Source organism: Zootoca vivipara, chromosome 11 (assembly GCF_963506605.1).
Source record: "Zootoca vivipara chromosome 11, rZooViv1.1, whole genome shotgun sequence".
NCBI classification, from domain to species: Eukaryota; Metazoa; Chordata; class Lepidosauria; order Squamata; family Lacertidae; genus Zootoca; species Zootoca vivipara.
In genome coordinates, this window is record NC_083286.1 from 8,642,157 (window position 1) to 8,655,252 (window position 13,096).

General features: G+C 43.6%; 1 protein-coding gene across 4 annotated transcripts in view; it reads right to left on the reverse strand.

Annotated features, from left to right (window-relative positions):
• The window catches only part of PTCH1 (patched 1), a 117,480-nt gene that overhangs the window by 67,456 nt on the left and 36,928 nt on the right, over nt 1-13,096 (reverse strand). The gene's annotated exons all lie outside the window — the stretch shown is intronic.

Consider the following 13,096-nt stretch of genomic DNA (forward strand, 5'->3'; position numbering starts at 1 on the left):
TCTCCTAAATAATTTGGCAATGGCAGAAGGAGAAATGTTTATCTTCCATAAAAAGGAGGTAGGAGGGAAAGAGTAAATGAGTATTAGTATGTCTTGCTGCTGCTAGTTAAAACATAAAAATACTGTTAAGTTAGGGTCACATAACGGTGCAGTTTCAGAGGAACAGAGTCAGCTACACTTAAGCAATCAATTCCAAGTGCCTAGAATCGCTACAGTGAGCTAGGATGTACCAGAATTTGGATTCCAAGGCAAATTTTATCTTTAAAAAGTCAAGAAACCTAACAAAGGGACACATTTATGCAGCCTAAAGGTCTAAAGGAAGCTAAAATGAAGTCAGAGACTGTGCAATCCTATACAGCTCTACTGTAATCAGAAGTCTCATGGTTTTCATTGGGGCTTACTCCCAGGTATACAGGATTGCAGCCATAGAGGAAGAAAATGAAAGGAAACTAAAAATAAAATGACAAATTTAATAACAGTCATGATGGCTTGTATCTAGAGAACTGAGCACCAATTCGAAGATGCACTAGGACTGTTCCATCCCCACCTCATGCAAAACCATCCCTCCATCCTCTCTAGAATGGCATGTGATGCAGCTGAACAGCAGAGGAAACTGCAGAAACCAGTAGCACCGCTGTCCACAAACTGAAATGCACTTTGGGCCAGAGCCTTTTTTTTTTAAGTAAATGGTTAAAGCATCTTTTAAACCAGGGATGAGGAACTTGTGGCTCTCCAGATGCAGTCAGGCCCCACTTTTAATTTATTACTAGAGAGAACAAAGGACACAATTGTTTAAGATGAAACAAAAACATTGGATAATTGGTTTTCACCTTCGGTTTTAAATTTTCATCTCAAGCAATGTGTTTGCAAATACGCCCCTCGCCTTCACTGCTAGGTAATTTATGCTTATTGTAACCAAGTTTACATGGACATCAGTTCTGAAGTTTTAATTCAGCTTAGAAAGACACCGGTGGAATTTTGATATTCCAACCTACAGTTCACATGACAACAACTCTCTACATCCCCATAGGAACAATACATGCTCTGTCATTCCATTCCCAAATCTATACCTTATTTTATTTTTTGGAATTGATGGAATTTAACACTAATTTCAGCCAAGAGGTCCAATCTTGTGCAAGACAAAAGACAGCATTCCTCATCTCTACTGAAAGTGACCAACTGTTTAGTATCAACAGAAATTATTGCTTCTTACTCAAGGTGCTGTCAAACTATATTAATCTCACTTAACAAGGCAAATTTAGCTAATCAGCATTACATCATAGTCAGCAGAAAAAACTGTGCTCTTTCCTTTTTCCACAAACCCAATAAGTGAATACTGACATATAACTAGATAGGTTTTTAAAGCATTTTATTCACATGAAAATGAATTTAGTCAATTACTATTTAATATTTTAGTAGCATATACAGTGGTACCTCGGGTTAAGAACTTACCGGTAATTCGTTCTGGGGGTCCGTTCTTAACCTGAGGTACCACTTTAGCTAATGGGGCCTCCCGCTGCCGCCGCGCGATTTCTGTTCTCATCCTGAAGCAAAGTTCTTAACCTGAGGTACTATTTCTGGGTTAGTGGAGTCTGTAACCTGAAACATCTCTAACCTGAAGCATCTGTAACCCCAGATACCCCCCCTCTCTCTCTCTCTCTGTGTGTGTGTGTGTGTGTGTGTGTGTGTGTGTGTGTGTGTGTGTGAATTTACGCATAGTGGCTTGTTTTCGAGCTTAGAAGCTGTAACGTATTTAAAATTACATTTAATACAATTAATTGTATTTAATTGCAATGTAATTGTTCACAGTTCTTAAAAAAGTTGATATAAACGGATCGGAAGTAATACCCCCCCCCAAAAAAATACACAGGAAGGAAAGAACTATGTGTGAATGCTGTCTTTCCAGTAGTTTTTTCCCCTTTTAACCCTTAAAGTGTAAAGACCTTATATAATGTACTCTTACAAAGACACCTGCTTGATAATTTTTCTAAACTGTTTCCCCGAAAACTCTGCTCCAGTTTTTCAAAGAACAAAAGACCTCTCCACAAGAAAATGCCACTTTATATGAAGCCTTTAACATCAATATACACCCAAGCTGACACATCCGCCTCACATGTCTAACGCACTCTGATCACCCCAGGAAGATGAGGGAACTCGTACACATATTTCCATCCTTTTATTTTGTCAGTCCTAAAAGCTATTCACAAACGATCATGAAGATTCACAATTAAAACAGCTATTGCAGAATTGTACAGTTGGAAGGGATCCTGAGGGTCATCTAGTCCAATCCCCTGCAATGCAGGAATGTCAGCTAAAGCATCCATGACAGATGGCCACCCAACCTCTGCTTAAAAACCTCCAAGGAAGGAGAGTCCACAACCTCCAGTGGGAGTCTGTTCCACAGTCAAACAGCTCTTACTGTCAGAAGATTATAACATTGTTAAGTATAATGTCTGAAAAAGTTCAGCATTAATCAAATAGCAGAAAATGTATGAAGCATACAAATTATTATATTTACCTTCAAGCACTTATTATATACGCCCTCAAACACTCACTGGAATAATACTGGTAACACTGCCTGGTCCCAAAAGACCAACAAGGATGACACAAAGAGCCAATCTCCTTGGAGGAAAGAGTTCCACAAGGCTGGTGCCATTGCTGAAAAGATTCTGTCCTAAGCAACTACCCCACCCCATGTCTCAGAACGTGAGGGAAGCAGAGCCTTGGGATGCTCTTAATATAAATTTAAAAGTATAGGACTCCTGGACGGTTAAGTCCAGTCAAAGGCGACTATGGGGTTGCAGCATTCATCTTGCTTTCAGGCCGAGGGAGCCGGCGTTTGTCCACAAACAGCTTTCTGGATCATGTGGCCAGCATGACAAAACCGCTTCTGGTGCAACGGGACACCGTGACGGAAACCAGAGCGCATGGAAACGCCATTTACCTTCCCGTCGCAGCAGTACCTATTTATCTACTTGCATTGGCGTGCTTTTGAAGTGCTAGGTTGGCAGGAGCTGGGAGCGAGCAACGGGAGCTCACCCTGTCGCGGGGATTTGAACCGCCAAACTTCCAATCGGCAAGCCCAAGAGACTCAGTGGTTTAGACCACAGCGCCACCCGCATCCCTTCGCTCTTAATATATTGGGGTACATTAATTTAGAAACCTATCCCTACTTGCTTAGTAGTGCAGACTAGCACAAGCATGGCCAACGTAGCCAAGTTCCTTCCTTGGAGTACACCATATTCATGGATGGTCAATAAGTGAATTGATAGGCCTAAGCATATATGGCATATATGGCAGTGAGAGATTTTACTTTCTTGGGCTCCTTGATCACTGCAGATGGTGACAGCAGTCACGAAATTAAAAGACGCCTGCTTCTTGGGAGAAAAGCAATGACAAACCTAGACAGCATCTTAAAAAGCAGAGACATCACCTTGCCTACAAAGGTCCGTATAGTTAAAGCTATGGTTTTCCCAGTAGTTATGTATGGAAGTGAGAGCTGGACCATAAAGAAGGCTGATCGCCGAAGAATTGATGCTTTTGAATTATGGTGCTGGAGGAGACTCTTGAGAGTCCCATGGACTGCAAGAAGATCAAACCTATCCATTCTTAAGGAAATCAGCCCTGAGTGCTCACTGGGAGGACAGATCGTGAAGCTGAGGCTCCAATACTTTGGCCACCTCATGAGAAGAGAAGAATCCTTGGAAAAGACCTTGATGTTGGGAAAGATGGAGGGCACTAGGAGAAGGGGACGACAGAGGACGAGATGGTTGGACAGTGTTCTCGAAGCTACGAACATGAGTTTGACCAAACTGCGGGAGGCAGTGGAAGACAGGAGTGCCTGGCGTGCTATGGTCCATGGGGTCACGAAGAGTCGGACACGACTAAACGACTAAACAACAACAACAACAACAAGCATATATGGCAGTTTGGCACAGTGTGCTCCAGTGCTAACCACAACACTTGTGATGCCATGGAAAACGAGTGGCCTGTGCTCAAATAATTCAGACAGTCTGCTTGGGTGAGTTTGGTAGACTGAGAACAGGGAGAGACGGCACCCAGAAAAATTCAGGCTAATTCTGTGGAGTGACCAAAAAATAAGCAACATGCAAACATATATAGCAAACAATCTGCCCAGAACAAAGCTGTTGCGAAAGATTCTGTTACACACCATGATGGCAATGGTTTTCTTCTTCAACTTTTAAAAAATCCTCCCCTTCTTTATTGTTTCTTCCACTAGGATGGAAAACAATACAATTGAAACTGGTAGCATATTGGCAGCAAGCACAGGCAGCAAGCACAGGTCCTCTTTAAGGGCAGCCCCACATAGAGTACAGACCAGGTTATCTTGGTAAAGGAACAGCCATAGCTGATGAACTACACAGAACTAAGAATCAACATTCCCAGCCACTGGAACCATTGGGCTTCATGTGATAGCTTGAAACCCAGGACCATTCCCAAGGGATACACCTGTTCTTTCCAGTGTGAGCGCAACTCCCACCTTGTCAGGATTAGGCTTCAGTGTAGAGGTCAAACAGGTACCTCCAGATGTTCTTGGACTACAATTTCCATTAGTCCCAGCCAGCTATGTAGTCCTACAACATCTGCAGAGCACCAGGTTGGCAAAGATGATTTAGAAAAATAAGTAGATACTCCTTGAGACAACACTGCAGATGTTCTCATCTTCACGGCTGCAGCAGAGGAGAAACCTAAGCAAGCATGCCAAAGTGTCTTGCTAATGTACAAGTCTTCATCTTGACAGGTTATATAAGTTATACGCCTATCGTAATAACATTTTGAGGGTCTCATTCCTGGCAATGGGCAGGTTGGAATGTTACTGCTTTCCATTAAAATCTGCCATACCGCCTCATCCAAAAGGATACGACTGTAAAAGACAGCATGTGAACTGTTCTGGGTCCAAGCTGTCTGTCTCTGGGACCAGAGAAGCAGCCACACTTTCAACCTCTATGCACAGTAAAAACATACTCGGTTAGTTCCTGGGAGTTCCTGGCTGCAACGCTCCCTGGCAGAGCCATTCCCCTTCAATTACATCAGGGCTTTGAATTTAGCCAGGGAGCGGGGGGTGGGAGAACCCAGTCCATTACCTCAGAACGCTCTGATCTAGGAAAGAGCCTTCGAGATACAGCAGAGGCTAACAAATCGATCTGTCCACCAGAAATGAGGTGCAGGCTAGACGTGTGGGGTGATCGGACACACCTTTCACACACATGCCCCATTGACATTTAAAGCAGAGGCGGGGGGCCTAGATCCCACTGCTTTTTGGAGGTCTATGCCCAGCTCCTGTACAGGAAACATGCTGGGCAGGTTCAAACATTTCTGAAAGCAGCAGAGCACAACGAGGCAAGGTCGGTGAAGGTGCCGAATTCTGCACACTTGTCACATGCAATTCGGTGTAAAAAGTACTCCCCACACACATTCCCCTTTGTACTGTATGTAGATACATGCTTAAAGAAACACATGACTGTCCTACACAACTAATTCCACCCTTTAACTAACCTGAGACTCAGCTATACAGCTCAAATAAAACGTTTTAAGTGTGTTTTAAGTGCAATATACAATGTGACCCTAGATGGCGATGGTGATCCTTATGGAAAATTCAATGTATTTTTAAAAACACTTTTTTAATAAAGCATTTTCAGAACGGTTTTTATATGTTCCATTCTGGATGACCCTGCTCGTGCAAAGGCATCTTGCTGCTGAAATAATGGTGGAAAGTTATCTTGTATTAGGGCAGCATACATATACTGTAAATGCCCTTTCTAGCAAATAGCCAATCGTATTTGGAGGGCAGTTTGTTAAACGCTAACCCTCTCCTCTACAATGAGCATGGAGAAGGATAACTGTGATGTGGACATCTGCCCAGAAAAAGTTATTATTTCTCAGACCCTTGAACAGCTGCCAGGTGCCAACAGCTTCTAGTCATTTCTAACCTGAGGCATATTTGAACTCGTGACCTCGAGGTGAAAGGCTCTGTATCCTATTACCAAGCCCTAGGCCACACTCTGTACCTCATCGGTACATAAAAACTGTTTTAAAATACCAAGCACCACACACAACAGTAAATTATATTTGATCATAAAGGAGAAGCAAAAAGCTGACTCACAGAATGGGGCTAAACTCTAACAATCATCTGAAACGTCCCGGTTGCCATCGCTTTCCCATAAATGTTAAGTGTTGAATAATTGCTCCTTCGCATTTGGCATTCTTCCATTCTTCATTGTCTTCACTGACGTACTCACAAATCTTATCGTTTATAATGGTATAAACAAAACAGGGCCATATCCAGGAATTATTGATGCCCTGAAATACTGTAATTGTGGAGCACAGTGCAACACCACCCTAAAAGATTTTGTTTTTAAATGGGTGTTGGACCCATCTCCGCCCATTCCCTTGTACCTTAACAGCCCAGAAAACCTGCCTGCAGAAAGCTTGGTTTTAGGTGAAGCCATTGGGCTGTTTCTTTCTAGAGAGAACATCCAGGGAATGTCCTTATGGCTACTGCAATAATTCAAGAGCTAACAGAGAGCTGCATTAAAGACAGTAAACACCTCTAAAACACCTGCCTGGAAAAGGCTCGTAGACATAGGTTTCAGACTTTATACTACCCAACACCCAACCCCCCGTTGTTACTTGTACAACGTCTACCTGAATAAGACTGGTATAACGTGGATTTTTGAGGGTTAGGCATTGGTTTTAAATTAGAACTAGAGAGTGTGCACATCCAAAACATGTGGATATCTGGATATGGCTGACCCTTAGACATTGTTTCCTTGGGGCAGGCTTCCTCAAACTCGGCCCTCCAGATGTTTTTGCCCTACAACTCCCATGATCCCTAGCTAGCAGGACCAGTGGTCAGGGATGATGGGAATAGTAGTTTCAAAACATCTGGAGGGCCTGAGGTTGAGGAAGCCTGCCTTGGGGGGTTAGACATTGGTTAACAATCTCTCTCAGTCTTTCACTTTCTGAAGGACAAATGCCAGGCAGAGGGAAGTTACTGTCCTCATGAGCTGCTGTTTTTAAGTGTTCTGAAGGCATTTGGGTGGGCACCGCTACAGAGGGCTGAACTAGATACACCACCCCCAACTGGAGGTGTCCTAGAGCAGGCATCCCCAAACTTCGGCCCTCCAGATGTTTTGGACTACAATTCCCATCATCCCTGACCACTGGTCCTCTTAGCTAGGGATCATGGGAGGTGTAGGCCAAAACATCTGGAGGGCCGCAGTTTGGGGATGCCTGCTCTAGAGCCCATTTGAGAAAAAGGAGTTGCCAAAGGTCGCAAACTGGACTCAGAGTCAGCCCCAAATACCTAACCACTCATTTTAACCCAGTTTTCTGCTCCAGTAGAAACCCATTTCACATGAGGCAAAGTGGGTGTGCTAAAAGACTTGAGCACAAGGCAAAGAGGATGGAGGCGGGGAGAGTCTGGTACCCAACTTCTCCATTTTCCCTGCTACTGATACCCCCCACAAGACATTAGCATGCATCATCCCTCCTCTTCATTCTTCCTGAATCCTAAGCAGCTGATGGCAAGTCAGCAACTGAGTTGAATGCTGCCACTTGCTCCCTGCAGTGCAAACTGAAAGTGTATCAAAGCCCCCAGTGAAGGTGAAGGGGCTACTGGTGGGACATAGAGCCCAGTGACAACTACAGTAGAAGCCTCTGCGTGAGTGTGGGAGGTTCACTGTTAGCCAAGGATGGCCCTAGGTTGTTAGGGGCCATGATGAGCTTACACAAATGATGAGAATGAGAGGTGTTCAGACAGTGAAGTTGACGTGTGGGTCCGGGGATGACGACTACATGAAGCCCACTCCCAACACTGATGCACACAGTGGCTGCACACCCTGCTAACTTCACTTCCAGCTGACATAAAGGAGCTCTATGCACAAACTTCAGTTACAAGCACAAAGCTAATCCGAGTATGGGGGCCCTGGTCCAATATGGGCTCCTCCTCGGGTGGAGAAGCTCTACATTGGACAGCAGTTTGGGGGGGGGGTCAGGCTTTGTGGGCCAAATGCAGGCTTCCAGGCCTCTTGGGACTCTCTCCAGGCCCTACCCCTAACCAGCTGTGTTGCAATCCCTCCTCAAGTGCTTTTGCCCAGGAGGAATTTGTCCTTGGTGTGCAATTATATCTCCTGCTTGCCTTGATGAAGAATGGCAAAAGGTAAAAAAGCAAAGGACCCCTGGATGGTTAAGTCCAGTCAAAGGCGACTAAGGGGCTGTGGCGCTCATCTCACTTTTCAGGCCAAGGGAGCTGACGTTTGTCCACAGACAGCTTTCTGGGTCATGGGGCCAGCATGACTAAACTGCTTCTGGCGCAACAGGACACCGTGACGGAAACCAGAGCACACAGAAACGCCGTTTAGCTTCCCTCCGCAACAGTACCTATTTATCTACTTGCACTGGTGTGCTTTCAAACTGCTAGGTTGGCAGAAGCTGGGACAGAACAACGGGAGCTCACCCCATCATGGGGATTCGAACTACCAACCTTCTGATTAGCAGGATCACACTTCAAAATGACCTTAACAGATTAGACAACTGGGCCAAAGCAAACAAGATGAATTTTAACAAGGAGAAATGTAAGGTACTACACTTGGGCAGAAAAAATGAAAGGCACAAATACAGGATGAGTGACACCTGGCTTGAGAGCAGTACATGTGAAAAGGATCTAGGAGTCTTGGTAGACCACAAACTTGACATGAGTCAGCAGTGTGATGCAGCAGCTAAAAAAGCCAATGCAATTCTGGGCTGCATCAATAGGAGTATAGCATCTAGATCTAGGGAAGTAATAGTACCACTGTATTCTGCTCTGGTCAGACCTCACCTGGAGTACTGTGTCCAGTTCTGGGCACCACAGTTCAAGAAAGATACTGACAAACTGGAACGTGTCCAGAGGAGGGCAACCAAAATGGTCAAAGGCCTGGAAACGATGCCTTATGAGGAACGGCTTAGGGAGCTGGGTATGTTTAGCCTGGAGAAGAGAAGGTTAAGGGGTGATATGATAGCCATGTTCAAATATATGAAAGAATGTCATATGGAGGAGGGAGAAATATTGTTTTCTGCTGCTCCAGAGAAGCGGACACGGAGCAATGGATTCAAACTACAAGAAAGAAGATTCCACCTAAACATTAGGAAGAACTTCCTGACAGTAAGAGCTGTTCGGCAGTGGATTTTGCTGCCAAGGAGTGTGGTGGAGTCTCCTTCTTTGGAGGTCTTTAAGCAGAGGCTTGACAGGCATATGTCAAGAATGCTTTGATAGTGTTTCCTGCTTGGCAGGGGGTTGGACTGGATGGCCCTTGTGGTCTCTTCCAACTTTATGATTCTAAGTCCAAGAGGCTCAGTGGTTTAGACCATAGCGCCACCCGTATTCCTGATGGGGAATGTGTAGGCATCCAAAATTCTGACTTGTATATGGCTGCAATACAGCCTACGGTGAAAAGGACAGCAGCCACACCCATTGCCCTGCCTATGTTTTGCCTCAGGGCCATGCCCACCACCCGGAAAGTTTCCCATCAAGAAATGCAGCCCTCGGGCTGAAAAGGGTTCCCTGCCCAGATCTATAGGTATCCTGATGCATACTGGATGAATCTACGTATTTGTAACACTGATAAACAGACTGGCATGGGTGTTATCATACAGGGGGGGGGTTGTATGATGCCTGATGTTGGCACATTTTGAGACAAGCAATAAAGGTGTCATAATACGATGGTGATTCTCATGGAACAGTTATGAATCATGGATTCCATTTCTTTACAACAATAGGGGCAGAAATCTAACATTTTGACAAAAAAAAGTCTCATATGTGGTAGAAAGAATATAAATTGCTCTAATCTTTCCTTGTTCTCGATGAGATTTCTTTGTCCAGAAAACAGAGGTCCATGTTTTAATGCTTTAAATAATGGTATAATATAGTATTTGTACATTTGCACTTGAAAACGGGACCTCCAAGCGCAAATTTTCTACTGAGTAAAACTTTTCATTAGCTACTGGGAGAATTTAGAGTAAATAAGGATTAATCCTTTCTTCCATATATGAAATTCACACAGAGAAACACATATATCCCTCTGGAGGAATAACAGGAAAAATGCTGCTTTGTCCCATAGCAATAAGCTGCTCCCTAGACTGAGCTTCGCAGTTAACCTCTGAATGGCCCTTCTGTGAATGTGTAATTGTTTTCTTGAGTGGTTAAGAACAGTAGTTAAAAAAAAAATCAAAGCTATTTTCATTGGGACACATAGGAAAAAAGCAAATGTTTGTGACAATGTGTTTTTTTTAAAAAAAGAAAAAAGGATGCAGAATATCTGAGTAGAGTAGAATAAACAAAACTTCTTCATTTTTAGGTTAAAACACACACAGGCACACTTCAAAACATGGGAAAACTTAACAACCAGGCAAACGAAGGAGAATGAACATATTATGGAACAAGGTACAGTTTCTTTCAAGTATTCTATGCCAGCTGCTTGCTGTACCATCTGTTGTTGCCTAAGCAGCTTCTTTCTGAGTGGCTTTGAAGCAGAACTGCTCTCACTGTTGGACACAATCAGGTCAGGTCAGCCGTCCACCCCCACCCCCTACCCCCCCCAACCCAAACCTGCAGCCTCTCACAGTTTCCCTCCATCTTGATATTTCTTCCTGGACACCAGCTCCCAGGAACCCTACTAAATAAATAAATAAATCTGAATCCAGTTCACTTATTGCAAAATAAAGAGAACTGGAAACTTTAGTTCGTCTCTGATAGTGTTAATCCTGCTGCAAATGAGATAATAGCACCAGACTCCAACAGCACCAGCACCACGTACTATTATATATATATATGCAATACAGCACTGGCATCAGTTTTAAGGAGAAATTACGAAGCCAAGTGTGTTAGCTGCAACCTTCCAGAATTGCGCGCACACAATAAGGACTCACACACACTGTGACAGCACATTCAGCTTGTTGCATAACATTAACCCCAGCTCACTTCTCTCAGCTTCTGTGGAGCTGACATCACCTCTCAGCTCTAAGCACTCTTCTCACCATTATACAGCCAAGTCCCCTTTTCATTGGCTTTCCCCTGGAGGCCGCATGGGGCAGAACACAATGGACGTCCCCAGCTTCACACACAGGCTCCCCCAGCCTGCGAGGAACATCACACTGGACTGATTTATTTTCAGCACTGTTCCTTCCCTCTGCATCTGTGCAGCGAAACACACATCACTGGGAGCCACTTTCATGATTTTGTTGCGATCAGGATTAGCTGGATTAGGGAGTTGATTCATAAGGACCCCCTGTGGCTGTGAGGAAGTTTCATCACAAGGTCAGAGTGGTGTGAACTATATTCTGTCAACACCACCAACTTCTCATAGCCAACTACACACACACAAAAGGGGGACAAAAGAAGAAAGTTGCAGATCTAAAATATGTGAATGAAACAGTTGACAGCAACAAAGAGATTTACAGAGAACTTCCAAACAGATGTTGGATATGTATGCAGTCAGCACTGATTTCCTTTCAAAATAATAATTTTTTTAACACACACACACACACACAAGACCCCTGCATTAGTCATTTTTAATTTAGAAAGAATTTAGTGGTTTAGGAGGTGGGAGGAACCTGGGGAATAAATACAGCAACCCACACGCAAAACCACAGAGGAACTTTCTGGCACTTCTTCTAAAAACTGGTCATGCAGCTTGAAGATTATTGCACTGTTGAGATTTTATTGCACATAACGCTGTCACCTTCAAGTCCTGTATAATTCCAAGCCCCTTATGTGCAATAACTACCACAGACCTCTTTTAAAGAAAGAGAGGGAGAAAGAAAGAAAGTGATGGTTGGAATGCAAGAGCCAGAGGAGGAAGATAAACATTGGAGCTGTGTTTAAATAAATGAAATTCACTTCCCTCTGCTCCCCCGCCCCCAATTCCACTCATGCACAATCAGAGCAGTAACATACTTGGAAACTGTATGCAGAAAGGCAAAAAAACCCCTATTTTTTAAAATAGAGAGAACACACACACAAGAGAGAGAAAGAGAGAGGAGAGAGAGAGAGCGCAACCTCCATTTGCACAGAACTGGACTGTTCAATCAAAGCCTTATCTGTTATATTTCTGCCTGTCTTTCTCCTCTGTTTAGCACATTCACCAACAAGAGAAAAGGAGGCAAGCAATGGAGGCTTTGACCTGCAGCTGTAACACAATACTTTCACACAGCCCTGTCGACCCCTGACATAAATTTTACACCGCAGCTGGCATTTACACACTTAGCATTACCATATGTATAGCCTACTCTGTGCTAATTATGCTAATCACCTGCCTAACTCTCCACTGCGGAAAAAATGGTTGTATTTAGCAGTCCACTGCCTACAAATGCAGCTTACTGTGTGGCTGAAATGTACATTCAGGCAGCCCTGAAGAGGCAAGATTTTTCCACGTTGCTGGCTTCATTCAGGGCACAGAAAAATTTATTCAAGTCAACTGGTTTCGGTCTGCAACAAAAAAGTTACGAGAAAAAAGTGAGTGTGCTACTGCCCTAACATTCTAAGTCTGCTTGCAAGCAAAATGATAAATCAATTGGTGTGGGAAACAAAACGGGAGAGAGATTTCTTTTGCAAGCCATGTGAAACTGTAGACTATTTAAGAAAGAAAGAGAGAGAGAGAGAGAGAGAGAGAGAGAGAGAGAGAGAGAGAAAGAAAGAGAAAAAAGGTCATCTTAGTTTCCCAAATCTCTAGAAGAAAGCTGTTAATAGATATTTAAGCCAGATCACAATTCTCTTAAATTGATACTTCTTACAGGCTTCCCAGTGCAGATACCAAAAGTGTGTGATTTTTGTTTTGTTTTCAAACCTTACGCATGCCACTAACTGACACCACAGTATCATTTCCCATTATGGTATTTACTTTCCTGGAGCGCACCAATGTGCAACCATAAAGAGCCTTTTGTACAAGTGTAAACTAGAAATAACTTCCCAAGAAGATAATTGACTAAAGCTGGTACAAAACTAAAGTGAATCAAAACAGAATCAAATCTGAAAATACCGTCAGTGAAATTGGAATAAGGTGCAATTCAACAATAACACAAAGCAAAAATGCACAAA